Below are 10,488 nucleotides of genomic sequence, written 5' to 3' on the forward strand. Positions count from 1 at the left end.
AAATTATAGAGGATAGAATTACTTGAAGAGAAACACACCGGTTGAAAAGAATTGACACAAAACAACTCCGGTTGACAAGAATTGATATGACAATTGATTGAGCAAAAGAATTTAATGAGCATTCCCATAGAAATACGAGAACAACTCATGGAAAGATATGTGATCACCATTTGACATCGAAGCAACTCGAATTACCTTATTCCAACAAAACAAAGGGTGAGGCTTGCAAATTAGCCAGAACAAACTCATGAGAAAGATTTCGTCCGATATTTTCGTGGACAGGATCGCACGGGCTCGAACCTTACAGTAGCCATGTTGTGCAAGGCAGTGCACACGACATACGAAGCGTCCTCGAGTCGTAGCAAGCTATAAGGACTCTTTTAGACACAACGAGAACCGTTGTAAGTCGACCGCCAACAAACGAATCCACTAGATGTCGAACCCCAACCTAACATCATGCATTTGTTGGAAGATTGTCCTATAAGTAACTACTTGAATTCCCACCTAAGAATTCCCAAAATTTTCGGTCATGCAATCTAGTACACGGATACAAGGAGTAATATCACACAATTCCTATACTAACCCGTCACCTGTATCACATCCGTCAACACACAACCAGAATCTCGGACCTTCATCTACAACAGACGCTCGTGATCACAATGATACAAAGTATGGCAGTACTCCCGAACAATCTGCACCAGTACTGGGGACATCAGGGTTATCTCGCCACCTCTAGTATTGAAGCAATTACAAACAACCTTCGTTCCGAGATACTAAGAAATCTGAATGATAACGATGTGCTCGAGAATCCCCTGGAGCTCAACTCCTGGAAGAAATCAAGTCAGACAGGAGGCACCAAGACAGAACTCCGTCACATCAGTATCATATAGATTCCAAAAATATCCGCGTGATCCTAAATTTTTTTTGAGTGAGAAGAGGAGTAGAATTTAATTATTACGTCAAGATTCCTCACCAGAGCATAGAAGAGGAGAAAAAAGAATCCTACTCTCCAATATATAACTAGACTCAAATCAGTTTTTCACTAGACTCGACTCGGCCAAGTTCGATCAATCAAGGGGCTCCTAGGTCGGTACTTGATACGTCTCCATCGTATCTACTTTTCCAAACTCTTTTGCCCTTGTTTTGTACTCTAATTTGCACGATTTGAATGGAACTAACCTCAACTGATGCTGTTTTGAGCAGAATTGCCTTGGTGTTATTTTTGTGCAGAAATCAAAGTTCTCCAAACGTCCTGAAAATCTATGGGGAGCAGTTTTGGAAAATATAAAAAATATCTGCGCCATGTTCCACCTGAGGGGGTGGGCCAGTGGGCCACAAGCCCTGGCTGCGCCACCACCCCCTGGTGGCGGTGGGTAGGCTTGTGGGGCCCACACGACTCTGCCACCCCCAACCTCAGGTCTATAAGTCCCCTTTCGTCCCAGAAAAAATAAAAAGAGAAGTTTTCGCCGCGTTTACGATACGGAAGCGCCGCCACCACCTGTTCTTCATCTACAGGGCAGATCTGGAGTCCGTCTTAGGCTCCGGCGAGGGGAAATCATCGCCATCGTCATCATCAACCTTCTTCCCTCTCCAATTCCATGAAGCTCTTCGTCGTTCGTGAGTAATCTATTCGTAGGCTCGCTGGGCGGTGATGAGTAGGATGAGATCTATCATGTAATCGAGTTAGTTTTGATGGGGATTGATCCCTAGTATCCACTATGTTCTGAGATTGATGTTGCTACTACTTTGCCATGCTTAATGCTTGCCACTAGGGCCCGAGTGCCATGATTTCAGATCTGAAATTATTATATTGTCACCAATATATGTGTGTTTTAGATCCAATCTTGCAAGTTGTAGTTACCTACTATGTGTTATGATCCGGCAACCCCAGAGTGACAATAACTGGAACCACTCCCGGTGATGACCATAGTTTGAGGAGTTCATGTGTTCACCAAGTGCTAATGCGCTGGTCCAGTTCTTTATTAAAAGGAGAACCTTAATAAATCCCGTAGTTTCCTTTTGGACCTCGCTACCACGGGAGGGATGGACAATAGATGGCATGCAAGTTCTTTTCCCTAAGCACGTATGACGACACACGGAATGCATGCCTACATCACATTGACGAACGGGAGCTAGCCACATATCTCTCCGTGTTATAGCTATTGCATGATGAATATCATCCAAACAAATCACCGACCAATTGCCTACGAGTTTGTCCTACTGTTGCTACTTCTGCTACTAATGTTGCTACTGCTGTTACTTGTTTTGCTCTGCTGCTGCTACTACTGTTGCTACTGTTGTTACTTGTTTTGCTCTGCTGCTACTGTTGCTACTGATGTTACTTGTCTTGCTCTGCTGCTACTGTTGCTACTACTGTCGCTTGCTACTGTTGCTACTTGGTACTGCTATCACTACCGCTGTTCCTTGCCACTGCCGTTCCTCGTTACACTGCTACAATCTGCTACAATCTTGATTCGCTGGTCGTTGACGGGAACTGACAATTTCCGTCAACGAGGAAACTTGGCACCATTGATACGACAGTTAGGAATAGTGTGCCGTCAATAGATCATTTCTGCACCGTTGTTATCATACTACTTTTCTACTGATACTTTGCTTGCAGATACTAATCTTTCAGGTGTGGTTGAATCTAACAAATTCAACTGCTAATACTCGAGAGTATTCTCTCACCTCCTGTTTTGGCGATCAACAAATTTGGGTCGAATACTCTACCCTCGAAAACTGCTACGATCCCACGCGCTGGTGGGCGTCAACAACATTCTTCTAGTTTCGATTGCCGGAGAGTGCTAACAACATTCTTTTGGTGTCGTTACAAAGGGGAAGAACAGTTGACATCAAGCATTTTTCTGGCGCCGTTGTCGGGGAGGTATTGCTTTATTCTCTGAGTTACTTGGGATTTATATCTGCTGATCACTATGAAGAATCTGAAGGATCTGAAGACCAAAGTCTTGCCCTCAACTACGAGGGGAGGTAAGGAATTGCCATCTAGCTCTGCACTTGATTCACCTTCAGTTATGAGTAAGTTTGCGACATCACCTCCTGCTAGAAATCTTGATATGTCGCCTATGCTTGATGATGCTTATGATGCTACTGCTAGAGATGCTATGCTTGATACTATGCCTGATGATACTATGCTTGATGCTATGCCTGATACTGCTAGAGATGCTATGCCTAATACTGCTAGAGATGCTATGCTTGATAATGCTTTGCCTGATGATGCTAGAGATGCTATTTTGCCTGATGATGCTTTGCCTGATACTGCTAGAGATGCTACTTTGCTTGATGTTCCACTAGGGGTATTCCTTGATGCTCATATTGCTAGAGTTACTGCCAATGCTCCTGATGCTTCTGATACTGCCGATACTATTAAGATAGAACCCGCTTTTGCTCCTGCTAGATCTAGCTCTCCTAGATATAAATTGCCTGATATACCAGAGGGTTACGTTATGGAGGGAGAGATAGCTGAGGATTTTCTTGCGTGTAAGGATGCCTATGACGCTGAGAAATTACTTCTCAAGTGGAAGGAAAAATCTCGGGAAGCTAAGATGAAATATGACCCGAAGTTTGCCACTTCGCCTATCTTTATCACCGATAAGGATTATGAATTCTCTGTCGATCCTGAGATAATCTCTCTAGTCTAATCTGATCCTTTTCATGGTTATGAGTCTGAGACGGTCATAGCCCATCTTGCCAAACTACACTAAATAGCCAACCTTTTCACTAATGAGGAGAAGATCCGCCACTACTATATCCTTAAGTTGTTTCCTTTCTATCTAAAGGATGATGCTAAAGCCTGGTTCACCTCTCTTGATCCTGGATGTGTGAGTAGTCCCCAGGAGATGGTCTATTACTTCTGTGAGAAATATTTCCCTGCCCATAAGAAGCAAGCTGCCTTGCAGGAAATATACAACTTTGCTCAACTCCAAGAAGAGAGTCTTCCACAAGCTTGGGGGAGGCTCGTCCAGCTATAGAATGCTTTGCCTAATCACCCTCTTAAGAAGAACGAGATACTTGATATCTTCTATAACGGACTTACCGATGCCTCTAGAGACCACTTAGATAGTTGTGTCGGTTGTGTTTTTAGGGAACGAACTGTAGAACAAGCTGAGACTCTACAGAATAACATCTTGATCAAGGATAATGCTTGGACTATTCCCAAACCACCTCCTAAGCCAACTCCGAAGAAAAGAGGTATTCTATTCCTCAGTCCCAAAGATATGCAAGAAGCCAAGAAATCTATGCAAGAGAAAGGCATTAGATCCGAAGATGTCAAAAATCTACCACCTATCAAAGAGATCCATGGTCTCGATAACCCGATACAAGTAGTAGAAGTGAATTCTCTGCGTAGGTTTGATGAGAGTGATATTCCTTTTGATAAACCTACTAGCCTATGCTTTGATGAATTTGACAACTTTGTTGCCAAACAACAGAGTTTCAATGATTATGTTAGCAGACATTTGGAATAAAGTACTCGTATGCTTAGCCATTTAAGTGCTTGTGTAGACAGAAATGTCAATGATCTGAAGCTTCTGAGAAACATGCCTCTATGATTACTACTCAGGTAGAACAAGTACTTAAAGCTCATAATGACTTGCTCAATGAATTAAATGACAACTCTGTCAGAGTCATTACTAGAGGAGGCAAAATGACTCAGGAACCTTTGTATCCTGAAGGTCATCCTAAGAGAATTGATCAAGATTCTCAAGGAATCAATGATGATACACCCAGTCATCCTAAGGAGAAGAAGAAGGATGATAGAAGCCTGCATGCCAGTTCACCAAATACTGTCACACCTGAAGAACCTAATGATATTTCTGCGTCTGATGCAAAAAACACAATCTGGTGATGAACATGAACCTGGTGACAATATGAACAGTGATGTTCATAATAATGCTCAACCTAGCAATGATGAGGATGTGGAGATTGAACCTACGGTTAATCCTGATAATCCACAACCTAAGAAGTACGATAAGAATGACTTCACTGCTAGGAAGCATGGTAAAGAAAGAGAGCCATGGGTTTAGAGACCTATGCCCTTTCCTCCTAAGCCATCCAAGAAAAAGGATGATGAGGATTTTGAGCGCTTCGTTGAGATGATAAGACCCATCTTTGTGCAGATGCGGTTAACTGATATGCTCCAGATGTCTCCGTATGCCTGAAAGTGCAGTCATGCCCTTAATAGAGGTTTGGTGTTAATGACAACACATACATAGGAAACTAATCTTATTTGTTGAGTGTATCTCACGATGACAAGTACTTTTAGTAGATTGAGAATTATGTGCCAAGGTGGTGTGAGAAGATCGGGACTTATATGTCAAGAAGGCTCGGGATTGAGAAAAGATGATGTAGCCTATCCTTTAAATTTACTATTCTTGAGTATAGGGATCCCGCACTATTAAGAGGGGATCACAGGTTTTGCGATGAACTTGCTCATACTACAACTCTACTTTTCTGCTCATACCACATCTCCACTACTCTGCTCTTATCTCAAAACAGAACCAATGCCTCGGACATCCGGCCTCCTCCGGACGTCCGAGGGCCGGACGTCCTACCTCCTTCGAAAATCCGGAACCTTGCACCAGAGAAACTTGAGCCATATAACTCGGACTTCCGGCTCCCTCCGGACGCCCGAGGGCCGGACGTCCGACCAACTTTGGAAATCTGGAACTTTGCACCAGAGAAACTTGAGCCATATAACTCGGACTTTCGGCTCCCTCCGGACGTCCGAGGGCCGGACGTCTGACCTCCTTCGGAAATCTGGAATCTTGCACCACAGAAGTTTGAGTCGAATAACTCGGACTTCCGGCTTCCTCCGGACGTCCGGTCCCTGTTCAACTACACAGTGGTTCCAGATATATATACATCCCTCGGACGACCGACCCCTGTCGGACGTCCGACTCCTTGTGGACGTCCGGACATCCGAGAACTGTCGGACGTCCGACCACTGTCAGACTTAAGTGACCCCAACGGTTGTTTTACTCTCCCCACTATATATACCCCCCTCCCACTTCATGAGAGGGTGTTCAACATAGCTAGAACACTTACAAGAACACCTTTCTCCTCACTCACTCTTGCTTACACCCAATCTTAGATCCCAAGAGCATTTGTGAGCCCCTTTGAGTGTTGTTCCAATCAAAAGACAGATCGTCTCCTTCTCCTCCTCTCTGCCAAAGTGATTTGTGATTTGAGCAAGTTTTGAGCAATCCCCGTGATCTTGTTACTCTTGGAGGTTGGAGACTCCTAGGCGGTAGGAGTCTTCGGAGAGGAATCAAACCATTGTGATTACCCCCGGAAAGTTTGTGAAGGTTTGGAAGCCACCTCAAGGCTTACCACTAGTGGTTGAGAAACGCCTTCATCGAGTTATCTCAAAGGGAGAATAGGGTGAGCCTTCGTGGCGTTGGTGTGCCTTCGTGGTAACATCCGCCCCTCTAATGGTGACGTAGCTTCCCTCCAAGGAAGTGAACATCGGGATAGATCCTCGTCTCTCTTGGAGTTTCGGTTATCCCTAACCCTAACTCTCTACTTGTGTTAATCCTTATTACGTACTTGCATTTGATTATTGTTTACCGGTTGCCTTACTTCACTCTAAATAGCTTACTCCTTGCCATTGCAATTATTAGGCTCACGCTCATATTCCGCACCTTTACCTAAAATTGCTAAGTAACAATTAAAATTTGGAACTGTAGCTATTCACCCCACCTCTAGGTCCATCTCGATCCTTTTCAATTGGTATCAGAGCCTCGTGCTCTATTCTTGTGGCTTATCCGCCCTAGAGCGAGATGGACGGGACTCCCATTACTGTAGCTCCAGTGGAGAGGGACGGGACATCCACGGAAGTCAGGTCCTTCACCTCTGAGGACCTGGAACGGGCCCTTGCCAAGCAAAAAGAGGAGCATGATGCTTCTCTTGAGGCCTTGGTCCAAATAAGACTGGCATCATTAACCACGGGGACAGCCACGTCCCCGAGGGCCTCAGGGCAAAATGTGCACGGTTCTTCATTTGGCCAACAACCTCCAGGCAATAACTAAACCAGTGTTCCATGGCTTTATGCTAGATCTCAAGTTGAGAAACCTAAGTACAATCCTGGAGGAAAACCTCCTTTGCTTGATGACAATTCCGATTTTTCTTTGTGGAGAGTTGGTATGCAGGATCATCTTAGGTACGCCAATGATGAGATGTTGGACATACTCGAGCATGGCTACAATCCTGTAGATCCAAGATGCCTCACTCCCAGAGAAACTTATGACAAGCATCTCAACGACACTGCGATCATGTGCATAAGAAAAGGAATGAATGACAAGCAACAGAGACCTTACATTCACATCACAAGCGCCCAGGAACTGTGGGATAGCATTATAAGGACCAAGACCGGTACCTCCACTCTTCGGCTTGCTCAATATGAAATTGCCAAGGGGCAATTGCAGAATTTCTGTATGGAAAAGGGTGAATCTCCCAAGAAACTGCTAGAACGGCTCATGACTCTCGCCGCAGACATTGAGTCCTGTGACTATGACAAGACGCAAGATGGTTTCAACCTGACCAAGAGATTTCTCGTGGACAAGTTCCTTCATGCTCTTGCTCCGTACCACCATCAAATGGTATGGGACATGAGGCAGCACCATGGGTTCAAAGAAATTACTCCAGATGACATCATATCCACTCTCCAATTATTTGAAGAGTCAAAGGCAAATGCAACAAAGCACCTTGCCATGCATGGCACTTCAACATCAAAGATCAATCTTGCTTTGAAAGCCAAGCATGAATGTGACAAAGAAGAAGTGAAGAAGAAGAGGGTGATGATGACTGCAAAGATGGTGATGGTGTTGACTCTGATGAAAGCCCATCTTATGAGCACATTGTTCTCTTTGTAAAGAAGTTCAGTGCAGGAAAATTCAATGGAAGATTCCCAAAGAAGAAAGTAAGGAAATGCTATAACTGTGAGGAAACCAACCACTTCTCAAATGACTGCCCTTATGAGAAGAGAGAAGATAAACCAAGGTTTCCAAAGACCTTTGTAAAGAAGAAATTGCCAAACGCTATGAACTCCAAGCTCAAGAGAATAGATGAAAGAGCAATGGTTGCACAAGAAGAATCAGATCCAGAAGACGTTGGTGGGGTTGCCGGAGTAGCTCGGGATACACAAAACACCTTGAGGCTAGTCAACAAAAGTGGTGATGTTGTTCACTACAACTATATGAAAGACTACAAGGGCAACGCCCACAAGTGTTTGATGGCAAAGACTGCCATAGAAGATGAGGAAGACCAAAGCTCCCATGATAAGGTTAAGGTAACTCCATGGTTAAACTCTTTCAGTCTAGTTTCTACCTCATCTGATGAGTACCTTGATGCTGAAGATCACTATGAGGACAATGACTTAGATCATCCTATGTTTGCCAAAATAAACAAATTTATGTGCTCTCTTAAAGGAAAGAAGCTCACTATGTTTCGCATACTTATGGAAATGGTGAGTAAGCACACCAATACCATCAAGGAACTCGAAACCCTCATCACCGAGGAGAAGGAAAGAAATGAAATCCTTGAGCAGAAAGTCCTGTATGAGGAAGCACAAAATGATGCATTATGCTCAAAAGTTGGTGAAAACCTTGATAAACATGCTAACGATCTTGCCTCCTTGAAAAAGGCTGAATCTGTGTGCAAAGAGTTATTAAATGATAAAAACCGACTTGTGAATTCTCATGCTTCTCTTTCTAAGGACTGTGAGTGCCTATCCTTGTCTCTCAAGGACAAGGAAGAGAAACTCACTGTTCTTACAAAGAGTTTTGAGGCACTCAAGGTTACTTATCTTGACACTCTAGCTAAGGCTTACTCCTCACCTATTATTAATGTTGATACCTGCACTGCTAACTCTAGTAGTGAACTGGCATCTATCCTTGAGGAAAACTGTTCGCTAAAGGCACAGCTAGATAGAGGTCTCATGACATGTGCACGAGGACAAAAGACTCTCAATGAGATCTTAAGTCAACACAATGAAGTCTTTGCCAATGAAGGGCTTGGGTTCAATCCAAGCACCGCCAAGAAAAGTGTATCTCCTCTCAAGTGCACCACCCCGCTTAAAGAAATATTTGTACGAGAGGGACACAACGAGAAAGGTATGGTTGTGAGTGGATCGGCCACTAGGGGTTTGCCCACTCTCAACAAGACAACTGAATTCATGCCTCCATCCTATGTACTTCGCAAATCAAAGGAAGGAGAGGTTTATGCTAAATTCGTTGGTCCCCGTAGTGCATTCCGATTTTATGCTATTTGGGTCCCTAAGACTCTTGTAACTAATGTGAGAGGCCCCATGACGAAATGGGCACCTCAAACCAAGTCTTAATTCATTACAGGCTGTTTTCTCCGGAGGAGTCAAATGGGTGATCGACAGTGGATGCACCAATCATATGACCAGAGATAGTAACTTGCTCTATGACTTCATGCAAGCCATTCGACCATACATGAGCATTGTATTCGGTGGAGGGTCGAAAGGGCAGGTAATTGGGTTGGGCAAGGTGGCAATCACTAATGACATGTCTCTTGCAAATGTCATGCTTGTCCAATCTCTTCAATATCATTTACTCTCAGTTCGCCAATTGGCTTCCGTTGGTTATGACACACTATTCGGACTAACGGATGTGAAAGTCTTTAAGAGAGACACTCTCGAAGTGGCCTTTGTTGGAGAGTTGGATGGCAACCTTTACACGGTTGATTTCTCGAAAGAGAGCACTTTCCATACAACTTGTCTGATGGCCAAGGCTGACATGGGATGGCCGTGGCATCGCCGGCTCGCCCATGTCGGCATGAGAAATCTTCAAAATCTCTTAAACAGCAATCACATCCTTCATGTATCCACTTCATAGCTGGGAAGCAACATCAATCAAAACACCCACCCAAGAATATTGTATCCACTTCAAGGCCGTTAGAGCTCCTTCATGTGGATCTGTTTGGGCCTCCTTCATGGGCAAGTCTTGGTGGGAAAAAGTATGGCCTAGTCATTGTTGATGATTACTCAAGATACACATGGGTATTCTTTCTCAAGTCCAAGGACGAGACGAAGATCACCTTCATTGTTTTTGCCAAACAAGTCCAGCGGAAGTTTGACAAGGACATCAAGGCAATAAGAAGTGATAATGGCTCCGAGTTCAAGAATTACACCCTAGAAGAATTTCTTAGGGATGAGGGAATTGAACATCAGTACTCCGCACCTTACACCCCTCAACAAAATGGTGTAGCAGAGAGGAAGAACCGGACACTTGTGGAAATGGCAAGGTCCATGTTAGACGAATACAAGTCACGGCATAGTTTTTGGGCTGAGGCTGTCAACACAGCTTGTCATGCATCAAACCGGCTCTTCCTTCGATCAATATTGGAGAAGACTCCATATGAGCTCCTAACCGGGAACAATCCCAATGTTAAGTACTTTCGTGTATTTGGATGCAAGTGTTTCATCCTCAACAAACGGGAAAGGTTAGG

The sequence above is a fragment of the Hordeum vulgare genome, chromosome 6H (genome assembly GCF_904849725.1).
Source record: "Hordeum vulgare subsp. vulgare chromosome 6H, MorexV3_pseudomolecules_assembly, whole genome shotgun sequence".
Classification (NCBI taxonomy): domain Eukaryota; kingdom Viridiplantae; phylum Streptophyta; class Magnoliopsida; order Poales; family Poaceae; genus Hordeum; species Hordeum vulgare.